This window comes from Papio anubis, chromosome 1 (assembly GCF_008728515.1).
Source record: "Papio anubis isolate 15944 chromosome 1, Panubis1.0, whole genome shotgun sequence".
NCBI lineage: Eukaryota > Metazoa > Chordata > Mammalia > Primates > Cercopithecidae > Papio > Papio anubis.
Window position 1 is genome coordinate 15,022,583 of NC_044976.1, and position 23,295 is coordinate 15,045,877.

Consider the following 23,295-nt stretch of genomic DNA (forward strand, 5'->3'; position numbering starts at 1 on the left):
AAAAAAAAAAAAAAAGGGAGGGAACCCAATAAAACCACTTCTGAAAGCTTATGATCCCACCCCTCATATAAACTATGTGATGTTGTCATTCCATATAAACTCCAAGTAACTGAACTAAAACCCACTTTGCCATTAGTCTTGAGTGTGGGCACAGCATTATTCTTTTCTAGGTCTTAAGGATTCCTTCTGCTTAAAAATAATGTCTAACTTTAATGAAGTTTACCCATTATTAAAGTGCCTTCTGGATATATGTTATCATGTTTTATTGGTTTGAATATACCTATTTTCTTTAAAAAGAAAAAATTATGAACCATGAATGTTAGCACCAGAAAAACCTTAAGGCACATCTGATCTAATTTCCCACTTTAAAGTGAGAAAATCAAACACTGCCTAGGGATCTGATTTTTCCCCAGGGTAATTTGGGTTTTCATATTTCCATCTCAAAGTGGACTTTGTTTGGCTAACTTTAAGTTTTAAATGTAAATGCCTGAAAAGGAACTCAGGATCTAGCTTTTTCGTTAGTTTTGATCATGTATGAAAGCAAATATTTCTTTCTCCCAAATGAAACCCCAGGGCTTCCAGGATTTGTAGTGATAGTGTGAATCCATTCGGTCTATTTTCAATTATATCTCTCTTATTGGTTATTTTTTTCACATTTCCTAACTCATTTGTGATATTGCTTCCACATAAGTCAACTTTTTGTGCGCTGGGTTCCCATTTGCCCCACAAAGGCCTATGTGCAAATCTGATATCCTGTTTGAATGACATTGTTTTGTTTTTACCCTATTGTTTCCTATCTGTCACAATGTTAAGTCAGTTCTCAACATTAAGCCACTAACAATTCGCTTTTCTCAAATGCTCAGCATCACTAATCATTAGGGAAACGCAAATTAAAACCATAATGAATATCTTCTCACACCTGTTAGAGTGGCATTTATCAAAAAGGTGAATGATGTGTTAGAAATAATGCAGAGAAAAGGAAACACACACATTGTGAATAGGTATGTAAATTAGCACAGCTGATGTGGAAAACAGTATGGAGTTTCCTCAAAAAACTAAAAATAGAATCTACCCTGTGATCCAGCAACCCCATTTCTGGGTATATATCCAAGAGAAGCTTCAGAGAATGCTTTGTTGGGTTTGCTGGAACCTGGCAGGGCTCAAGAATGTGAAGATGCGCGCTGTGAGTCTGTTTCCTCCACGGTGACGGCTCTTCCCGCTCCTGTAGGAAGGAAAAGGCAATGCCCCTTTTGTCTTGTCCATGTGGGACTCCAAAGGGTCCAGACTCAACAGAAAGGCGGCGAATCTTCTCAGAGTGGGCAGGGGAGGAGACAGAATATGGGAATGGGGCAGTAGAGGGGTGGGATTTCATGAAATTTCCTGATTTAAGGCTATCATGAAGTAGGCCTCTTTGGGAGTTTGGCCTTCCAGTCGCTGGTGAGGGTAATATCCCAGCAGTCTCTGGTGACGTCCAGTCGCCCCCCCCCCCCCCCCCCCCCCCCGACTGTAGTTAAAGCCAAAAGCAGAAGGAGGCCGGCACTGCGGCCTGGCCTCCAGTGACCCAGCGGTCTGTACATTCCCCAGGGTGGAAGCACTTGGACTTCAGGTGTGAAGGCGATGCGGTCACCACTGCAATAAGAAAAGCAACTAGGGAAAATGGCACCTTCTTCTCCAAACTTTTTTTGAGACACTGTCACTCTGTCATCCAGGCCGGAGTGCAGTGGCGCGATCTCGGCTCACTGAGACCTCTGCCTCCCGGGTTCAAGCGATTCTCCTGCCTCGGCCTCCAGAGTAGCTAAGTTTTGGCATTGAGAGGTAGAGACAGGGAAGGAAGGAGGGTGGGAGGGAGAGAGAGACAGAGAGAGGGAGGAGAGAGAGAGAGATTTTAACGTCTTCAAGCAAAAGGAGACTCTTTTTGCCTGTTGGCTGTCTGCTGAGATGTGAACGTGAAAATCCATCCAGACGCTTTCTGTGAAAACCGTCTTTACCTCTTTGCCCTCTTAGGTTAAAATCCGCACTCCATGACCCTATTGAAAAGGAAAATTACAAAAAGCAAACATAAGACGTTTCAGTTTTGTAAAGGGTAAAATGAAACTGCTCTTCAAGAAGAATCGGAAGACCGACGAGGGAGAGAGGAGCGACCGTGAAATCTAAGTGGGTTATCCCGGGTCTTCCAGGGTTTTATACTCGGCCTCATGAAGGCGTGGCTTGGCCTGAGTTGATGTGCCCATATTTTCAAACAGCCAAGTGTCCTGAGACATAGCGTTTGCTTTGGCACCTGCTAAAATCGGAAAGTGTGATTAACTATGACTTAAATTGAGTTGGGCAGACTAAGAGACAGCAGCAGTGAAGGATGCCCTTTGGGAGGAAGACGTCGAGGCGCTGAGGCCAAAGGGTCCGCGAGGAAAGAGCGCGCAGCTCACTCCCCTCGGCCTGCGGAAGGGAGGGCAAGGAGGGTCCTAGGGTTCCTGGAAGGACGCCAAGAGCCAAGAGCCCCGACGGCCGGCGCCAGGGAAAAGGCCCCGAGGAGGGGTCCGCATCCCTGGAAGGGCGGCGTCCACACTGCTGCGCGGCGCAGGGCGCCCGGGTCTCGGGTGCTCAAAACCCGCCGGCTCCTGCAGCTTCTGGGAGCCGGAGAGTGTTAGCCGGGAGGATCCCGCAGACGGCGCTTAGTTCTGGAAGTGGATACCCGGCGGGAGGATGCAGGATCCCCTGAAGCCCGGGCATGGGTCCCCATGGTCTTCGTTTTGGGGGTAGGCGCGGAACGCTAAGCCTGGGCCTATTGGGAGCCATAGTCTTCTTGATGGATGGTGCTTATTTTTTCAGTGGAATTTCGAAATGCAAGTGAATTTCTGACTTTGGAAACGATAATAGAAATGGCTGATGTACGATTTTCAGGACTTTATTTTGCCTTCTTCGCTGGCTATGTGGTAATTGTAGTGTAGTGGTTTTCGGGTTTGCTTCACATGTGAGGGGTCCCTGGTTCGAGACCGACTGTGGACACCTAGCGTTTTATTGCTTTTTTTTTTTGGTCCCTAAATTTAGTGAGTTTAATTGAGGTTGGGAAACAAACAGAAAAGTAGTTGAACCTGTGGCTGCATTTTCAACCTCATCAATGTAGACTGATTGTTGACCAGGCTACAATTTCCACTGGTCTGCCAGCAAGAGGCCTGCTTAATTTTTTTTTTTTTTTGTCTCGCTCTGTAGCCCAGGCTGGAGTGCAGTGGCCGGATCTCAGCTCACTGCAAGCTCCGCCTCCCGGGTTCACGCCATTCTCCGGCCTCAGCCTCCCGAGTAGCTGGGACTACAGGCGCCCGCCATCTCGCCCGGCTATTTTTTTTATTTCTTAGTAGAGACGGGGTTTCACTGTGTTCGCCAGGATGGTCTCGATCTCCTGACCTCGTGATCCGCCCATCTCGGCCTCCCAAAGTGCTGGGATTACAGGCTTGAGCCACCGCGCCCGGCCTGCCTGCTTAATATTAATTAGCTTTGGTTCCAGAAATTCCTTAAGGCTCTCTTCATTCTCTTCTATCGCCTGAATGTTCACAGGCTGACACTGAAAGTGGGTGACGTCTTAGCACATTTCCTAAGGGTCCCGCTTTACGTCGCTTTACTCTGATAAGCTGCAGATCTGGCTGATTTGCGAAATGTCATAAATAAAATTTTTTAAAAAAGTTTCTAAATCTACATCTGGAACTCCGAGAGTCAATATTCCGAAATCACACGAATTACGTATGTACATTTGAATGCACACCTCTTCCCCAAATAATCCTCAGAAAACCGGTTAAGTGTCCAAACTACTCTCCGGAGTCTTAGGTAATCAACAATTTAATAAATACAATTCCTAATACGTGGTGTACGGATCCTGTATTGCCCACCGTTCTCTATTGCTTTGTCCCCGCGCGCCCTCAATTTTGCCTAAATGGGTTCTGGCTTTGCCTTCTGGCCTCTTGGCAGTGCGCTTCAGCACCATTGCGCCAGGTGATGCTGCTGAGACTAAGTGTCCAGCACTAGTGCAGCTGGAGACCAAGGCCCAGAATCCTCAGGAATCTGCACTTGACCCAGGCAAAAAGCCCAAGGGCTCTCCTCACAGCTTCCCAACATTCATCTACAGATTTTTTAAGAATTAGACTGATTAACCTGTAATGGTGGAGAGAATCAAAGAAATCACAAGATATCTCTGAGGGAAAAAGGAGAGCCCCAGGAATACATCACTTAAGAGTATTGAACCAGCAAGCTAAGGATAGGAGAATGGAATGGAAACTGACAGGATGACTTCAGGGGGTGGTACTGAGGTGGATGCCAATCACTACTTCCTATTAATAGGTTGAGCCAAGCACACTAATGGGGGCATCACCAAAAAATAGGGCACTCTTTTACCCACCATGTGTTTTACAGTATAGTTGCTAAAGGATGGATCACCCTACTGCTTCTAGAAGCTTCCAGAGCCAAGGAGCCAGAGCCTGACAGCATAAAAATCCTGTCAATTGAAGCCTTGGGCTCTCCACTGCTAAGCCTGGCCCAGAGGCTGGATTGCAAAGGCAGGTGCTAGTGTAATGGAATGGATGTTTGTGTCCCCTTCAAATTATATATTGAAGACTTAACCCCCAATGTGAAGGTATTTTGGAGGTAGGGCCTTTGGGGGATAATCAGGTTTAGGTGAGGTCATGACCATGGGATCTCCATGATGAGATCAGTGTCATGATAAGAAATAGATGAGTGACCAAAGTGCTCGCTCTCTATCTCTCTACCACATGAGGACAGAAGGAGAAGGTAGCAGTCTGCAAGCCAGGGAGAGAGCCCTCACCGGGGAACTGAATCGGCTGGCAGTTTGGTCTTGGACTTCTCAGCCTCTCAAACTATGAGAAAGAAATTCCTCGTGTTTAAGCCATCCAGTCTGTGGTATTTTGTTATGGAAGCCTGAGTTAAGAGAGCTGGTTCACTGGGGAATCCACTGGCATGAACCTGTGAAAAGTTTGTCACATGTCAAGTAGTTTGCTGCTGGATGGAGTCTTGCTCTTTTGCCCAGGCTGGAGTGCAATGGTGTGATCTCAGCTCACTGCAACCTCCACCTCCTGGGTTCAAGCAATTCTCCTGCCTCAGCCTCCCAAGTAGCTGGGACTACAGGCGGGTGCCACCACACTCAGCTAATTTTTTTTTGTAGTTTTAGTAGAGATGAAGTTTCTCCGTGTTAGTCACGATGTTCTCAATCCGTGACCTCATGATCCATCCGCCTTGACCTCCCAAAGTGCTAGTATTACAGGCATGAGCCAATGTGCCTGACCGGGAGTCCAGTTTTTTGACAGAGAACTTACTGGTGTGATGAGTTTTACCATCTGTGACTCTGAGATGCATATGAGGCCTTTGTAAATGTAGAATTTGAGAGTAGGAAGTACAGGTTTGTATTTTAGAAGGAGATTTGGGAATAAATGTAGCTCTGGTTGACATAGATAATATATTAAGGTTTGTTGGCCAGAGCTGGTGTGTGTCTCGGGTGTTGGGCAAAGAACAGAGAACAGCCAAAGCTGGCAAGGTCAATGTGAAGGGTGATTTCCTTGTTGGGCTCAAGTTTATGACTCAACCTGGACCTAACTTGGCATCTCAGCTAGAGAAGGATGATTCCATGTCACAGCTCCTATCTTTGAAAAAGTTGGCCGGGCGCGGTGGCTCAAGCCTGTAATCCCGGCACTTTGGGAGCCCGAAACGGGCGGATCATGAGGTCAGGAGATCGAGACCATCCTGGCTAACATGGTGAAACCCTATCTCTACTAAAAAATACAAAAAACTAGCCGGGCACGGTGGCGGGCGCCTGTAGTCCCAGCTACTCAGGAGGCTGAGGCAGGAGAATGGCCTAAACCCGGGAGGCGGAGCTTGCAGTGAGCCGAGATTCAGCCACTGCACTCCATCCTGGGCTACAGAGCGAGACTCCATCTCAAAAAAAAAAAAAAGTGACTCCCAGACCCACGTGGGGAAAATGCTGGATTTTTCTCTTCAGTTTAATGTCTCCAGGGAAAATTGAGGAAAGAAATCTGTCTACTATTTGAACTTTATCAAAAGACTAATATGTTAATATTCTGACGGTCAATATTTCCTTAAACTGGTCTACTCCTTACACAGCTAATACATCATAGTATACTGACTTAGGAAATTGGATTCTCCCAAACAATGAAACATTGACTACAAGCATTATTAATCTTTTTATATCACTTTTCCTTCCAATGCTTTATATATCTTCAAGCAAATAATAGTATTATAATGATTATGAGACCGATCATTACTCTGTTGCCAAAAAAAACAGCGACAAAAGACTAACTCAGTGGACCAAGCTTTGTTTCTTCATTATCTCTACCTTGATTCTGTCCTTTTATTTCGTCTTTCTTCTAATTCTGCTTCTGCTTCTTACTTCCTCCCTGGATTTGAACTTTACTTCCCTAAACTACCAGTTAGGTTACCTTCTCAGAACCTGTAAGGCAGCAGTTTGAGGTTGACAATTGAAGATTTAGGATGAGAAGAAAGAAACGTGAATGAATTTCTGATGTTTGATTGTAGGAGTTTGTAATGCAGGTAGAAAGACCTTGTTCAGAGTGAAGAGTTTGATCTGACAGATGAACTACTGTGATATTTATAACTGTCTAGTAAAAGTTTCCTATAAAAACATTTGGTTTGGATGTCTTTGTTAGCTTTTAGTCAAGTCTAGAAAAAGCCGCTTGGAACAGTTGCTAAGTCTTTGTGGATACTCTTTTCATTTATCCTCCAGGTAGTTCCCAAAGAGAGGCACTGGTGGTTCAGTGGTAGAATTCTCGCCTCCCACGCGGGAGACCCGGGTTCAATTCCCGGCCAGTGCAAGGGCTGTCGGACTCAACACCCCACTTAGCAAAGTTGTAAACATGATGTGTTTATGTTGAGTGACTACAGTTTTGATATTGGTACCTGTTTCTCATCTATTCCCTAGGCGGATCCGTGCAATCACAAAGAACCATCAGGTTCTTGATTCGCCTGCCAGACCTTGGGCTTACCGCTGAGCTACTACAGAGAAGCTGCTGGAAGGAGAGAAGCTGCGGGCGGGGCAGTCACCTCAGAGGTCCAAGAGGCATCAGCGGCCCAAAGAAAGGGGAGGTGTGTGGGGAAGAATCTGCGTGGAGACTGGTCCTTGTGCAGAGGTGGACAGTGGACCCTCAGGGCCACACACCGTGACCCGAATTTGCTAACATCGTCAGCCACCGCGGCCTCCGCGTGTTTTATGGGCCCATCGGTGTTCCGCGAGGGATTCCGTTTGCGTGTGTGGTAATGTGTGTCATCAGGTGTTGGCCTGAAATTTGGCCGGGCACGGTGGCTCACGCCTGTAATTCCAACACTTCTTGAGGCCGAGGCGAATGGATCTCATGAGGTCAAGAGTTCAAGACCAGCCTGGCTAACATGGAGTAATCCCGTCTTTACTAAAAATACAAAAATTAGCCGAATGTGGTGGCATGCACCTGCTATTCCAGCTACTTGGGAGGTTGAAACAGGAGAATCGCTTGAACCCAGGAGGCAAAGGTTTAGTGAGCCAAGATCGCGCTACTGCACTCCAGCCTGGGTGACAGAGCCAGACTCCACCAACATGCATGCATGCTGAGTAAACATGACTGTTACATGCAACCTCTGTTCACTTTGGGGTGGAGACAACATTTAAATACATTATAATAAAGTCCTGTGCTTCAAAAGGTGAAGCAGGGACACAAAGGCAATCGAGAACACAGCCTCTGTGCACTGTCCAGAACCAGTCCACAGCCAGTGGTCTCCCATCAAGAGAAAGTTACTGAAATCAGTGTCTTGTCCAATCAAAGCTGTAGTGATGGCTTGTGTAGGCAGGGCTCAGTCAGTTTATGGTAATGGGTGAGCTGCAAGTGCTTCAGCATTGCTTATCTGAAGGCCTGTGCTTGTTTAGGTAGAGAAAAAAAGGAAGAAAAAAAAAAAAACCTGTGGCAATTAGAACATAGTTTATTGTTTAAATTGAGGGGTGCATGACTTAACCTTGCCTGGCATGGCCTTGGGTCTTGTTTATAATGTGGTATCTTACTACTGTAAGGAGTCTGTTCTGTCAGTCTTATGACCTCTATTTTAACAATAATGCTGGTCAGTTGTGTCTAAACCACAAAAGGGAGAGTATAAGGACAGGGGTCTGAGCTTCCAAATTCTGGCCAGGAACTCAGTATTCAAGGCTTCTCTGGGGTCTCCCTGGCCAAGAAGGGGTCTGTCCAGTTGGTTGGGTGGCTTCGGATTTTAATTTTACTTCTCAAAGCATTTAATTTGATGAAATGTTAACTTTATTTTTTTTATTTTTAAAGCCTCTTATGTTCTCTCTCTTTTTTTTTTTTTTTTTGAGACGGAGTCTCGCTGTGTCGCCCAGGCTGGAGTGCAGTGGCCAGATCTCAGCTCCCTGCAAGCTCCGCCTCCCGAGTTTACACCATTCTCCTGCCTCAGCCTCCCAAGTAGCTGGGACTACAGGCGCCCGCCACCACACCCGGTTATTATTATTATTTTTTTTTTGTATTTTTAAGTAGAGACAGGGTTTCAAGATGGGGTTTCACCGTGTTAGCCAGGATGGTCTCGATCTCCTGATCTCGTGATCCGCCCGTCTTGGCCTCCCAAAGTGCTGGGATTACAGGCTTGAGCCACCGCACCCGGCCAAGCCTCTTATGTTCTATAAGAAATCTTTCTACTCAGGATAGTGAATGTATTCTCTTAATTTTCTCTATGAGTTCCAGAGTTTTAGTTTTAATTTTTAAATTGAAGACATCTAAAATTCTACTCCTAATCAAAACATTCTTGGGGGTTACCAAGGACAACTCCAAAAATCTTCCATAAATGGTCCTTAAAGAACTTACTGGGATACTGGGCTGCAGGGCTCAGTGGCTTTAGTGCACCTCTGCTCTTAAGACTATTCAGAAATTGTCTTTGTGAACGCATCAGGCTGTGTAAAACTCAGCAATTTAGGGCTTGCTTGCAACGTGCAGTTATGCAGCAGCTGTTTTCTGGATCTCATGAATGCCTGCATGCATACTTCCCCTGGAATTTCTAAATTTGAATTCTCAAGGTATTTCAAGTGGCTTAGTTGTCTCTTTCGCCTACTGCCACACACATACCACCAAATCCTGCACTCCAAGCTTCTCCTTCTGCACCCAGGACTCCCAACCTCCAGTTAGACAATCCACACCTTTCCACACCTGCCTCGGGCTCCATCAGGCCACTGTACCTCCCAGCACCAGGACAGGGAATCTGATTCCTATTGCCTCTGGAGGAAGGTGGTCAGCGGAGGATGTGGGTGGGAGGGGCTGAGGTTGAGGGCTGGAGTACCTGTAGTCTTCTGTCTTCTACCTCATTGGCCCAGGTGCTGCTCTCCCTCGGTTTGTCTTCTTTCAGCCCTGAGTGGAAAATCAGGACTGCTCTGATCTTCCTGACTCTCATTTTGTGAGGAACCTGAATGGATGAGCCGTTGCTCTCGTCCCACACATTCTGTCCAAGAGGTGGCCTCCTCTCTACTTGCTTGGGGGCCTGCCCACTGAGCTCTGGCACTCAGGCTGGGATGCCGCCCGGTACAGAGGCTCTGCAGCCCTGCAGGGGTCTGACTGTTCCACACCAGCAGGATAAAGGCCACAGGACATGCTGTGGTGGAAAAGCATTCAGAGATGTGGGCTGAAGGCCTCTCTTTCCACAGTCCCTTTGAAGACCCCATGGAAGTAGGCACTCCTTTGAGGAACAAGGTGGCCCAAGGCCTGGCTTCACATGCAGGCGTTTATGTCCCAGCGGGTCCTCTCTGGGCCTGGTATGACTGACTGCTTCACGCATCTTACCCGGTTTCCTCTCCTCCACCACCCAAGCTCCTCCTCAACCCCCTTGCTCAGCTGTCCTTAGGACAGCAACATCCCCAGCCCTTGGAAAAACCCCATCTGCAGTGCTTAGGGAGGGAGTTGGGTTCAGGTCGTCTAAACACAGAACAACAGAGAACCTGAGGCAGGAGGAAATCCCTTCCCTTGCTGGGTCTCTTGGCACAGCCCATCCAGCGGTCTGGGCAGGGTCCAGGTATCCTCCACTCTCCTTGAAGACCTAGGTTTTCAGGCCCCTGGGGTTGGTCAACATGGGGTCTTTCCCACTGTGCATCTGGGAACTGTAGGAATATCCCATGGGACTCTCTCTTACTTCATTTTTTTTGAGATGGAGTCTTGTTTGTGGCCCAGGGCTGGCGTGCGGCCAGATCTCAGCTCACTGCAAGCTCCTCACTTCTCCCCGGGTTTACCATTCTGCCTCAGCCTCCCGGGAGTAGCTAGGATCAGGCTCACCACCTTGCCCGGGCTCGCTTTTTGTATTTTTTTAAGTAGAGACGGGTTTCACCATGTTAGCCAGATGGTCTTGATCTCCTGACCTCGATCCGCCTGGCCTCGGCCTCCCAGTGCTGATTACAGGCTTGAGCCACCTTCGGGTTTCCTCTACTCATTAGGGACACCCAGAAAATACTCCAGCAGAAACTGGGTGCAGTGTATCAGACCACTATAATTATAAGTACAGGGTGTGGAGGTCAGATATGTTTTGTGACCATTTTCTCTCTGTCTGTGGCTGGCTTGCCTTTTCACTTCTTTGTGGTATCTTTTAATGAGAAGGTATGGCTAATGTTGATGAAGTCCAATTGATCATGTCTTTCTTTTATATCTATCTTTTCTGTGTCCTACTTGTTGGTAGGCTAATCTTTGAAAAGCTTTATATGTTTACCTTTGAAGTTTTGGTGTATAATGCACTCAAATTACTTTTATGTGTAGTATGAGGGAGAATAACATTGTTGGCCTCCCCTACCTCCATATGAAAGCTCCATTAATTGTTCACTTTCTTTCTATTGAACTGCTTTTATTGAAGACCCATTTATTGACTGCCTAGCCGCGGACTGCTCTGCGGTCTCTTTAACTCAGTCTGTTTATCTATTTGTCACTTCTGATGCCTTGTCTATAATATCTTATAGGAAGCCTTAAAGTCTGATAGTACAAGTCCTTGTTCTTTTTCCCACATTGCAATAAATTTTGAAATAGGTAATAACTCATAAAACCATCACACACACCAGGATATGCTGTCACTTCATCCCTTTCTGATATAGTGTGGCTGTGCCCTCATCCAAATCTCTGCTTGAATTGCATCTCCCAGAATTCCCATGTGTTGTGGGAGGGACCTAGGAGGAGGTAATTGAATCATAGGGGTGGGTCTCTCCTGTGCTATTCTCCTAATAGTGAATAAGTCTCACTATCTGATGGGTTTATCAGGGGTTTCTGTTTTTGCTTCTTCCTCATTTTCTCTTGCTGCTGCCATACAGTGCTCTTTGCTCATGATTCTGAGGCCTCCCCAGCCAGGTGGAAATGTAAGTTCAATTAAAGCTCTTTTTCTTCCCAGACTCTGGTATGATTTGTCAGCAGCGTGAAAACAGACTAATACACTCTCATTTCGGAGTCAGACACATGCTCTCACTCACATATGCTGGTTGCTGACTTGTGATGGAAGATTCTCTATTGTACCCTCTGGGGACAATACATCTCCAGTTGTCTGCTGGGAGAATGAACATGCAAAAAATCCACAACACTCAGCGCAGAGTGTGGATTTAATCCCATTAGTCTGAATGGGACTAATGCCCTTATAAAGGGACCCCGTATTTCCTCTCACCCTCCTTTCTGCCCCTGAGGATACAATGAGAAGGTGGCAGTCTACAATCAGAAAAAAAGTCCCTCACCATAACCCTACCATGTTATCACCTTGATGTCGGACCAACCTCCAGAACTGTGAGAAATAAATTTCTGTTGTGAATTAGTCACCCAGTGTACGGTACATTGTTATAGAAGGCTGAACTAACACAGAGATGGAATTCCATGGAGGGTCTCTAATTTGCTAAGCTGGTCATCAGGCGGGATGTTGCAAGTTAGAAACAGGAAGAGCTGACATTTTGCATATGAAAGAGGACAGTGGACAGGTCGGTATGTCCGCCTTGGCAAACTGGAGACAGAAACTCGATTCACCTTCGCCAGCCTCGGGAGGACCCGGAGGACCTCCCGAGGAGGTTAGGTCGACTTCCTGGTAACTTTAGATCCTGAAACCACACAGGATTTTCTTGTCCTCCCTGTGATCTCTCTTCCGCCTACCCAACAGGACAGGACAAGACGCCGCCTTTCTTTCCCGTCAGAAAAGGGAAAGGACAGAAGTGAACAGCCGGTTTCCCCTACGTGTCCTTCCGGGCCTGGGCGTCTCGGGAGCTCAGGCTGACCCGAGACCTAACTCCTGGCGAGTGGGACCAACAGGAGCCTGGAAGAGCGCGCGCACCGGGGTGGAGGTTCAGCGCCCGGGGTCGAGAACCGCAGTCAAACCCTGTTCTTCCCCACGCACCGCGCCCCTGCCCCCGGGGATGCCGAAGGAAGTGGCCCATAAAATTTCTCTGCAACCGAAAGGGGCCTGAAGCTTCAAGACGGGCGAGGAGCCTCGTTGAGGCAGACCCAGCCCTCTGCCTGGCTGGCCCTGGTCGCTTAGGCTCCCAGAGTGGCAGTTGGAGGACAGAACGGAAGAAAAGACCTAAAGGTTTCGAATCTCATGATTTGGAGATGTTAAAAGCCTCCGATCCTAAGGTCGGACTGTGCCGGGGAGCGAGGGTGTCTCGAGCTGGATCGAGCCCTGAGCCTTCATCTGGAGAGTCCTCTGCACAAGTTCAGAGAGCACGGCAACCCGCAGCAATGGTTCTCAAGAGGGGGCAACTTCGCCCTTACACGCCTCTCCCATCCTCGCTGGGACACTAGGCCACGACTGGGGGAAGCGGGGAGGGACAATGTTAACCCCCGGCTTGTATCTAGTCAGCGGAGGGACGGATGCTGCTAAACACCTTACGATCCACCGCGGGAGGGCCCCTCCCCCGCCCCGAAGTAGCCATTTGGCAGAGGAGGAGAAACTCGCGTGTAGATCAATGCCCACGCACTTGGCCGATGGGAACTCACGAATGGGTGACCAGTTGGATCTCGGATCTGAGGATAAGACTCCAGCGTTAGAGGGAACTCTGGAAATTTTGTCGAGCAAACGCAAGGGTGGCGTTGCCTTCGCCGAAGATGGGAAAATGGCAGGTGTCACAGGTTACAGCGGAAGGTCGGAGACCAGCTGGGGAGCCCCAGGCCTTCCTGGAAAGACTTTCCCATCCAGCCCGTCTCGGTTTCCGCATCCGTCGGGTTCCTTATGATGTTGAGGGTGCCGGGGTCTGGGTCCTTTATGATACAGAGGGTGCCCCCGTCTTACCCCCGGCGCCTCCCGGTTCCCACCGGCTCCCACCGCCTCCTGGCAATCTGGTGCGCAGCTCCGGACCTGGCGACCCGCGACCGTCTGGTCATTTACTGCCTCCTCGCAAAGGCGCATCTCTAGTTCAGTGGTGAGCTGCGGCCGGGTCGCTGCAACTCGCTGCAGGACTTGGGACTCCTAGCCTTGGTGTCCCTCTCGGAGCCCTCGGTGTGTCGCCTGCAGGCTCGCTGTTTTGAAGAAAGCAGGGAGGGAAGAGCCTTATGAGACGACTCCAGGAGCAAAGAGGGACCCTCACAAGGCCCAAGTCCTCCCAGAGCACAGGGAAACTGTGGCTTCAGAGCAAAGAAGAGAGAGCAAGGAGCCTCTCATATGTCCCTGGTGGTCTGAGTGGCTAGGATTCGGCGCTTTCACCGCCGCGGCCCGGGTTCGATTCCCGGTCAGGGAATTGTTTTGCACTGGCCGCCCTCCCGCAGAAATGTTACTTTACTACACTCTCAGCTCCAAGGGCCGGATGCAGAGCCCTTTCCGTAGCGAGGGCAAACCCGGGCGAAGAAGCGCAAGTCCTGGTAGACCACCTCTCAGGGCACACCACCCCTATTTATCTCCGTGTCCGTCATCTGCACTAAAGAGAGCGACTGAGCGTCTCGCGGAAGGGTACACAGCCGTGCAGAGATGCCAGCCCCCATGGAGCTGCACCCAATAAGCCCAGTTTCTTGGCCGTAGCCGCCCTGGAGGCGCCTATCGAGCTGAGCTGCGAATAACTAAGAGAGGGGCCAAGCCAAGTCTGGCGTTTGTGCAAGCCCTGGACACGGGCACCGGCCAGTCAGCGGAGCCTCCTCACCTTCGTGCAGCTAGGTGCTCGTTAGGCCCTTCCCGGAAGAAGCGACCAGCGATGCCAGCAGAAAGTTAAGGAGGCAGGTGAGCGGCGGGTGCTTGAGATCTCGGTGATCCGGTTTGCTGATTGAGCGGTAGGGAGGCTGATGCGCTGACCGACAGCGACGCAGCAGGTGGAGCAGGCACAAATGGAAAACTGTTGCCGGTGCCCTAAGCAGAAGGCAGGTGTAGAAATCAGCACTAGGACGTCGAAGCAATGGTAAAACAGTCAAATCCCACAATGTCTACACTCTACCAAGAACTTGCGCACGCTCCCCCTTTTCCATTCAGTGCTCACCAGAGGTTGGAGAACCCACGTCACTGTAGCTCAGGGGGCAGGGCCAAAGGAGTGAAGTGCCCAGACTGGGCAGAGGCGGCAGGCAGAACCGCGGGGGTGAGAGGGCGCGGTGGCTGCGGGGCGGGGCATGCTGAAAGCGGCCTGGGTTGTCGTGTGGAATCTGTCGGTGGAATCTGTCGGTGGAATCCTGGGCGGAGAGTGGTTTGGAAAAGAATGGCCGAGGGGGCGGCAGTGGGGAGGTGTGAGGTGACCCTAGGCGTGGCTGAGCGGGGGGCTGTGCTGTCCCGGCAGGGCATGGGCTAATTCCCACTTACCTGGCCCGAGGGGGAGGGCCGTGTGGTCACGAAGGGGGTTCTCCCAGAGTGAAACTGTCAGCTCTAGGTTGCTGATCCTGTGATTTCCTCAATGTGGAAAACCGTGTTTGTGCTAGAAGAGGGCTGCGCTCTTTACCTAACATAACGGGATTCAAGACTGACATCACCTCACGCCCACCCTAAAACGTTTACGTGGCTTCCTTGTCTTTTTTTTTTTTTTTCTGTCCTAAAGTCGCCTCATCCTCCACCCCTCATTTTTTTCTTCCACACTCGAGTCTCTCTCTCTCATTAAAAGCTCCACCAAATATTTGAAATATCTCAACCAGAGACTGCAATACATTTATTTTGTTAGGTAGGAAGCTACAGACCAGCTAGGTTGAGAGTTGCTTTCGATATTTTCTATACTATAGCAGTGAGGCATAGGGCACCTGGAAGGTTTCTCTTTGGGCCGTTGTTTGTGTACTATTGGGTTTCCTTCTTTTCCCCAGACAGTATGGCGCTGTGGGGCCAGTGGTAAACCCTGCTTTCTGGCTTTCTGGCTTTCTGGCTGCAGATAAAGGCCACTTGGCTGGTGCAGGAATTAAAAGCAAACCAGGGCATTTGGTTGGCCCCAGTGGGTCCAGATAGGGGAGTCCTGACTGTAGCAGGATGGGACTAGAAACAGAGGTTGCTGCTGCAGGTACAGCAGAGTGCTCACTATAGAATCCCAGTCGCCCCACACTTACTGCTCGTCATTTTGCTTCCCCACCCCTCTTTTATTTATTTACATATTTTTTTTGAGAGAGAGAATTTCGCTTTGTCGCCCACGCTGGAGGACAGTGGCGCCATCTTGGCTCTGCCTCTCAGGTTCAAGCGATTGTCCTGCCTCAGCCTCCAGAGTAGCTGGCTTTTCACAAGCATGTGCCACCACGCCCATCTAATTTTTGTATTTTTCGTAGAGATGGTCTTTCACCATATTGGCCCAGCTGGTCTCGAACTCCTGACTTGAGTTGAGTGATCCACCCGCCCAGCCTCCCAAAGTGCTGGGATTACAGGCGTGAGCCACCAGCGCCTAGTCCCCGATTTTTTAATGTAAAACATTATGCTATTTTACTACTTTCTTCTTAGGCCTTCTGGGTTCTTGTGATTTTCTCAGTGTTCTCCCCGTTTCCCCCTCTCCATTCTGATACATGTCCCATCTTCTCTGCATCCCACCTGTCCCCTCTGCCCGGGCATCTTGGGCTGTCCCATTGTCTCGTCCTGGTCTCCCCTGCTTCTCCCTCCTTTTCACTTTTTCCCTTTTGACTCCCCTGCCTCTTTCTCGCTCCAGCCCACAGACCCCATCTTTTGAAGCCGAGTTGAGTGAGGGAGAGCAATGAGCAGATGATTGCCTGAAGGCAGCGCAAAAACAAAACAAAAGCAAAACAGAAGAGCTGTGTAGAGGCCGTGGGGCCTTCAGCTTCCTAATTTCCAGGCTCAGGAGGCTTCGGTCGCAGATCAGGAGTATTTTTTCAGAGGCAATGGCTGGAAGGGCCGAGAAGTCCAGCGCCAGGGGTGAAGGCCGTTCATGCCCTTCTGGCCTTCAGAGAGGATGCAATGCAGCGTTTCTAGCGATGCAACAACACAATGGAGTCGACTCAGCCTCTCGGTTTTCTGAAGCTTTGTTGTCTGCACACTTTTCCTGCAGAGAGCGAACGGGCAACACTTAAAGTTCAGTGATTGCTTAATCCTATGGTGTGAGATGAAATCCCGCGAATTAAGGTTATCTCTGTGGCATGTGTCGGTAGCGTTCGGCTGTTAACCGAAAGGTTGATTGGTTGATGGGCGTGATTTTTAAATGTTGGCAGTTGTGACCAGGCACGGTGGCTCAGGCTTATTAATCTCAACACTTTGAGAGACCAAGGTAGGAGAAGCCTCACTTGAACTCAGAAGTTCAAGACCAGTGAGAATCCCATCTCATTAGAATAATAATAATAATAAATTGCAGTTATTTCTCCTCAGGCCTTGCACTGTATTTAAAAGTCAAAGACCAGTCGCTTGTGTCCTGTGCATTCCATGAGGACACAAAGCTGAAGTTTCCCCCTCCGAGCCTCCTAGAAAATAAGATCCCTCCAGAACAAACTAGGTTGTATGTATGGGAACCTGAAAGTATATGAAGAGAGAAACTTCAAATATTCTGCCTTCCTTTCCACAAAAATTAACCCATCGCAGTCTCCTTCAAGTGGCACCATACCTCTTCACATTACTCCTCTCCCTGTCTTTATGCTGTTGTCATGCATTTTACTTTACACGTGTTATAAACCTTCCAATCCATCTTTTTTTTTTTTTTTTGAGATGGAGTCTGGCTCTGTCGCCCAGGCTGGAGTGCAGTGGCCGGATCTCAGCTCACTGCAAGCTCCGCCTCCCGGGTTTGCGCCATTCTCCTGCCTCAGCCTCCTGAGTAGCTGGGACTACAGGCACCCGCCACCTCGTCCAGCTATTTTTTTTTTTTTGTATTTTTAGTAGAGACGGGGTTTCACTGTGTTAGCCAGGATGGTCTCGATCTCCTGACCTCGTGATCCGCCCGTCTCAGCCTCCCAAAGTGCTGGGATTACAGGCTTGAGCCACCGCGCCCGGCCCCAATCCATCTTTATTACTTTTGTTTAAAGAGTCAGATGTGTTTTTGTTTTGTTTGTTTGTTTGTTTGTCGTTGTTTGTAAGATGAGTCTTGCTCTATTAGACAGGCTGGAGTGCAGGGGCACAATCTTGGCTCACTGCAACCTCTGCTTCCCGGGTTCAAGCGATACTCCTGACTCAGACTTCTGAGTAGCAGAGATTACAGGCGTGGGCCACCACATCCGACTAATTTTTGTACTTTTAGTAGAGAAGGGGGTTCACCATATTGGCCAGGCTGGTCTCCAACTCCTGACCTGAAGTGATCCCCGCCCACCTCGGCCTCCCAAAGTGGTGGGATTATAGGCATGAGCCACCACACCTGGCTAAACAGTCAGATGTTAAAATTATATGTTTGCCTATGTAGATGTCATTTCTAGTGGTTTTTTTTTTTTTCCATCCAGATTTTCTTCCGGTGTCAGTTTCCTTCTGTCTGGAGGACTCCTTTAACTTGCCTATTAGATGTCTTAAACTTGCACTATCATTCACTGATGCTGTGTTCATTTAAAAAAAAAAAAATTGTTTGCTGGGCGCAGTGGCTCACGCCTGTAATCCCAACACTTTGGGAGGCCGAGGGGGGTGGATCATGAGGTCAGGAGATTGAGACCATCCTAACTAACACAGTGAAACCCCGTCTCTACTAAAAATACAAAACATTAGCTGGGCATGGTGGCAGGCGCCTGTAGTCTCAGCTACTTGGGAGGCTGAGGCAGCAGAATGGCATGAACCCTGGAGGCAAGGCTTGCAGTGAGCCAAGATCGCTCCACTGCACTCTAGCCTGGGCGACAGAGCGACACTCTGTCTCAATTTAAAAAAAAAAAAAATTGTTTCCATGAGTTGATGAGTTGTATTTTAAATGTTTCAATAATTCATGGCTTTGTGTTTCTTAATCTTCTTTTCTGCAGTGTCTAATCTGCTATTAATTGCATCCAGTCAATTTATTATCTCAGATGTTATAGTTTTTAATCTCTAAAGTTTGATTCCGGCCATTTTTATATGTTCGATACCTCTGCTTAATTCTTTGGACCCATAAAATATTGTCATAATAATTGTTTTAAAGTCCTCTGTGTTCTTTTTTTTTTTTTTTTTTTTTTCAGGACAGAGTCTCGCTATTGTTGCCCAGGCTGGAGTGCAATGCTGCGATCTCAGCTCGCCGCAACATCTGCCTCCCCAGCTCAAGCAATTCTCCTGCCTCTGCCTCCCGAGTAGCTGGGATTACAGGCATGCACCACCATGCCTGGCTAATTTTTGTGTTTTTACTGGAGAAAGGGTTTCACCATGCTGACCAGGCTGGTCTCAAACTCCTGACTTCAGGTGATCCACCTGCCTCAGCCTCCCAAAGTGCTGAGATTACAGGCGTGAGCCACCGCGCCTGGCTGTCCTCTCTGTTAATTCTAACATCATGTTAGGTCTGGTTCAATTTTGATTACTTGATTATTTCCCCTCTTTATGGGTCATCGTTTCCTGGCTCTTTGCATACTTGGTATTCTTTAATTGGATACTGGACATTGTGAAATTTACCTTCTTGCATACTAGCTTCTTGCATGCCACCAGGAAGTTATATTTTATAATTCCTACAAATTGTCTTGAATTTTTTCTGGCGTGCACTTAAGTGACCTGTAAACAGTTGAATCTTTTGGATCTGCTTTTATGAACTTTTACGTGGTTCAGAAGTAGTGCTCAGTCCAGGCTGATTATATCCTATTAAGAAAGCATTAAAATTACTAGATAATTCCAGCCTGGTAAGTGTGAACAGAATACTGTTTTCTGCACCGTGGTACCAGACACAGTTCCATGATTTTCTTGATTATTTCTTCCTGGCACCTAGTCAGCTACTCTTTTCACAATCATGCACTAACTAGTGCTCTGCAGAATACTCTGGTGGCAGAACCTGTACATATGCCCCGATTCTCTCTCTGCTCAGCTCTCTTCTCACTGTATCTTCGTTCTATGAACTCTGTCTTGCTCTCCCCGGACACTTAGCTTCACTTCCTCAATTCAGGGAGTCTGCCACCGATCCTTTTCATTGTGCCTAGCCTGGAAACAATTGTGCACCAGGCTGTCATTCCCTTCCATCCCAGATTGAACTCCAGAAAAATGAGAGGGTTCAGTGTAAGTGAAAACAGTTGGGCCACTGCATTCCATTCGAACCAGTTGATTTGCATGTCTGTAACAGAGTCTGGAAAATGAACCCTAGGCCTAATGTGAATGGTGAACAAAATCAGATCTAGAAGTAGTGAATGTATCGTAAGCTAAGCAGAATTTTTTAAACTAGCAGCATTAGTGGTTCAGGTGGAATTTCTTCCTCTTCCCTAGGTTCAGTTTCTGGCCAAAGCATGTAGTTTGGTTTGGTTTGGTTTGCTTTGGTTTCTCACTGTCAACATAACCTCATTTGTTGCATCTGCTGGAGTGTTTATTACTCACTTGGTGAGTCTTGTCTACATAGAGATTCAGCAGCCAGGAGCAGGGCCACAGTGAGCTGAGGAAATGTGGGAAAGAAAAATCCCATTGGCTTTTTTTTTTTTTTTTTTTAGAGGAGTCTCACTCTATCCCTCAGGCTGAAGTGCAGTGGTGTGATCTCTGCTCACTGCAACCTCAGCTCACTGCAACCCCCGCCTCCCAGGTTCAAGCGATTCTCCTGCCTCAGCCTCCCCAGTAGCTGGGATTACAGGCACCCGCCACCACGCCCAGCTAATTGTTGTATTTTTAGTAGACACAGGGTTTCACCATGTTGGCCAGGCTGGTCTTGAACTCCTGATCTCAGGCGATCCACCCACCTCCACCTCCCAAAGTTCTGGGATTACAGCCTTGAGCCACCATACCCAGTCCCATTGGCGTTTTTGGAATAAAAGATGGTAATACATTGTCTCCTCATCAACGTGTCTGCCTTGGGGACAGGGTTGCGATACTGGAGGAATTAGTGCTTGGCCTGAAGTGTAGCAACAACCCCTCCAGCCCACTCCACTCACCTTCCATGGAGGTAAGTTCCGTGTGTTCTCGGCTTTGCACTTAGAAATAGTAATAATTTTACATTATCTGTATTCCTGGTGGATCCATGAAGTCCTGGTAAAAATCATAAAAGTCACGGGTTGAGTCCATGACATTTCGTGCTGGGCCTCGGGCAGAACTCTGAACCTCCAGAAGATGTGTGTATATCTGAAGGGCTGGTAGAAAGCTGAAAGGAGAGCCCCCTTGGACCTTGGATCTGGCCAAGGCAGGTCCCTGAGGATTCAGGATGCCTTGGGCCCTAGGCTACACCCAGTGCTTGCCACCAGGGGGAGTTCCCAGCAGCACTCCTTGGCTTCAAGTGCCTAAGCTGCCCCTCCAGAGAATAGGAAGGCAAAGCAAGCCCTGGAAGCATGGTTCCCAAACCTTCAAGGAGAATATTGAAGGCAGCAGGAGAAAAGGGTGAGGAAGTGGGTGAGAGCCTCTCCGACCTGTACACCACACATCCTGAATTGTGTCTATTAAACTGTTTCGGTTCCTAGCCTCTGGAGGGTGGTTGGGCAACAGCAGTTTTCTTGAGAAAGATTATTTGGGGTAGGAAAGGTATACATTGTTAATATAAAAACATTTTTATATGAGTTCTCTGCCAGTCACTAGGGCTGGGAGCGGTGGTAGACTGGCTCACCACAACCTCTCCTTCCTGAAATTAAGTGATTCTCCTGCCCTGCCAGCCTCAGGGCTGGGATTGAAGAGGGCACACCAATATGGTGCTGGTTGAGCCCTTTTTGTGATTTTTAGTAAGATAGCGTTTCTACCGATAAATACTTTGCTTTGTCTCAAACTCTTGGACTCCAAATGATCCGCCCACCTCCATCTCCCAAAAATGCTGGGATTAAGGCGTGAGCTGCACAGCCTGGCCGGAAAAAAATATGGCCATGTGGGGCACAGTGGCTCACCCTTGCAATCCCAGTGCTTCGAGGCTGAAGTGGGGTGGATCACCTGAGGAAAGGACTAAAACCAGCCTGAATAACATGGTGAAACTCCATCTCCTAAAAAATACAAAAATTAGCTGAGCTGCTGGTGCACACCTGTAATCCCAGCCACCGGGAGGCTGAGGCAGAATCTCACTTCTGAACGTGGGAGGTGGAGGTTGCAGTGATTTAGACGGCACCCACTGCACCCAGCCTGGCGGGGCCAGCAGGGATTGGCATCCAAAAAAAACAAAAAAAAAAAAAAAAAAACAAAAACCCTATCTATTCTTAATGGTGCTACGATGGAATATAGACTCACCCCTGGCTTGAGGTCCATTTTAAAGCCCAGATTGGTTTCTCTCAGGCAAATCCTCAACGTTCCATCCGTGCCTGAGAGGGGAGGCAGCCAAACAGCACCCCCAGGAAATAACTCCTGAGCTTTCAGAGAGGTAATCACTTTATTCACTGTCAGCCTGTGGGAGAAATTCAGGCGTTAAAGAGGAATGTACAGTAAACGTTAGAGATTTCCTGATCAAACTCTACCAGGGTAGGCCACCCCTCAACCTCCCCCTTTCTGCCTGGGGCCGATGGCCCGGCTGACAATGCCCTTCCTCCCACCACTCTGGATTCAGGCACCTGGCGTGGCCCGCTGGGAGCAGATTTGTTGATTAGTAATGGCATTCCTCGTTTCTTTAGAACTCACCACGGCTTCAACCTTCAGAAAGTTTCAGCGTGCTGCTGCACAATTTGAAACCTGTGGTCTCTTATTACGTGGAACATGTACTGACTACACTACACAAACCCTCCCAGTTCCCCGGCATGACGTGATTCCTGAAAAATGTTAATGTTCGCTGCTTTTAACTACTAGAGTTTCCAACAGCAACAAGCACTGTCAAAATTTGAGTGAAAAGATGCCAGGTATTGTGGCAGACAGGGCTGGAACTCCTCATTTGTCTGCACGCCTAACCCAGCCAAGAATAATTTGTGACCCCAGTTCAATGGATTCCATCCTATGCAGGCTCTGCAACCGAGTGCTCTGTGTGTGGACTCCTCATGGCTGATTCCTCTCTGGCTCCTTTGTAGTTTGTGAGCTGTGTTTGAACATGGAGTTCCTGAGTGCCCCCTGTGCTACACAGGGAGTGTTACTTTCATAACACTTTGCTACCTGTACTTACATCTTCCGTGGTGAGGGAATTTAAGGAAAGCAACTGAAGTTTTACAGACTTAGGAAACCGGGGTGTAGCTGGCATCCTGTTGATGTAGGTAATGGGTAAGCATCCCAAAGGACTCCCCTCACTAGGGTACCTTGCCAAATTGGAGCAAACTCAAATTAGATGGCTCAAAAGAAAAGGTTCATGATTTTTCAAAGAAATTGGGCCTGAAACTGGTTTCACATTTTAAACTATTTTTACAATTGGAATTACCCAGTAAATAGGAAGGAGTGGGGAGAATTTCCCTTATGCATGGGCTTTTATGTTCTCACTGTAGTCTGATTTAAGAGTCAACTGCAGGATGTGTCTGGCTCATGTTACTACAACTGCAGGATGTGTCTGGCTCAGCGTCAATGCACCAAGTTGAAACTGCGTGGGATATCCTCGATGCTCCTCTAGCGCACCCTGAAGACCCATGCCCCTCCCCCAGAGTCTTCTGGTCCCCAGCGCTCCCAGAGCGTCCTGCCGTGTTCCTAGAAGTGCAGGATTCCACCCCAATGTCATCAGGAACCCTCCCTATTCCCAGCTCCTGCATCCCACTGCTCAAGGGCGGGGCCCAACCACTACTTCACCTCAGGGAGTGGGCATCAGCCCCCGAAATCGAATCTGTGTCCACTGTGGGAGGTAGTAGCCAGCAGAGATAGGAACAATCACAGAGCATGTGCCATTTGCATGTCCAAATTGGCTTTATCTCAAGGAGAAATGGCTACCTTGAAGGCTCCAAGAAAGCTTATAGAGGGAGTTTGTTAGGTTGATCGTGGGTCCCG

The 23,295-nt window shown here is 48.4% G+C and overlaps 2 non-coding genes and 2 pseudogenes across 2 annotated transcripts; 3 read left to right on the plus strand and 1 right to left on the minus strand.

The window, feature by feature from the left end:
• Positions 1–6,774: 6,774 nt before the first annotated feature.
• Positions 6,775–6,845, plus strand: TRNAG-CCC. The gene has a single exon. It is a non-coding gene; the product is annotated as a tRNA-Gly (tRNA).
• A 2,376-nt stretch (positions 6,846–9,221) lies between these two features.
• LOC101026016 lies at positions 9,222–10,169 on the minus strand (annotated as a pseudogene).
• A 2,811-nt stretch (positions 10,170–12,980) lies between these two features.
• Positions 12,981–14,123, plus strand: LOC110742957 (annotated as a pseudogene).
• TRNAE-UUC lies at positions 13,657–13,729 on the plus strand. Its single transcript has one exon. It is a non-coding gene; the product is annotated as a tRNA-Glu (tRNA).
• Positions 14,124–23,295: the final 9,172 nt, after the last annotated feature.